Source organism: Larimichthys crocea, chromosome VII (genome assembly GCF_000972845.2).
Source record: "Larimichthys crocea isolate SSNF chromosome VII, L_crocea_2.0, whole genome shotgun sequence".
NCBI classification, from domain to species: Eukaryota; Metazoa; Chordata; class Actinopteri; family Sciaenidae; genus Larimichthys; species Larimichthys crocea.
Window position 1 is genome coordinate 28,815,443 of NC_040017.1, and position 864 is coordinate 28,816,306.

General features: G+C 42.0%; 1 protein-coding gene across 4 annotated transcripts in view; it reads left to right on the top strand.

The window, feature by feature from the left end:
* Positions 1 to 864, top strand: part of zgc:162872 (BAR_ACAPs and ArfGap_ACAP domain-containing protein) — an 8,837-nt gene that overhangs the window by 3,789 nt on the left and 4,184 nt on the right. The window lies entirely within an intron of this gene.

Genomic DNA, 864 nt, shown 5'->3' on the forward strand with positions numbered 1-864 from the left:
TGATGATGATGGTGGTGGTGATGGTGATGAAGATGATGGTGATGATGGTGATGATGATGATGGTGATGATGATGATGGTGATGATGGTGATGATGATGGTGGTGGTGATGGTGATGAAGATGATGGTGATGATGGTGATGATGATGATGGTGATGATGATGGTGGTGGTGATGATGATGAAGATGATGGTGATGATGGTGATGAAGATGATGGTGATGATGACGGTGATGACGGTGAAGATGATGGTGGTGATGGTGAAGATGGTGATGGTGAAGATGGTGATGGTGAAGATGATGATGGTGATGATGATGATGATGGTGGTGATGGTGAAGATGATGATGGTGATGATGATGAAGATGATGATGGTGATGGTGGTGGTGATGATGATGATGATGATGATGATGATGATGGTGATGAAGATGATGGTGATGATGGTGGTGATGATGATGATGATGATGATGATGATGGTGATGGTGATGAAGATGATGGTGATGACGATGAAGATGATGGTGGTGATGGTGATGATGGTGATGATGATGATGATGGTGGCGATGATGATGGTGAAGATGATGATGGTGAAGATGATGATGATGATGATGATGGTGATGGTGATGATGATGGTAATGGTGAAGATGATGGTGATGATGATGATGGTGATGGTGATGATGATGGTAATGGTGAAGATGATGGTGATGATGGTGATGATGATGATGATGATGATGATGATGATGGTGATGATGATGATGATGGTGATGATGATGATGGTGAAGATGATGATGATGGTGATGATGATGATGATGGTGAAGATGATGATGATAGTGATGATGGTGATGATGATGATGATGAAGATGATGATGATGAGGA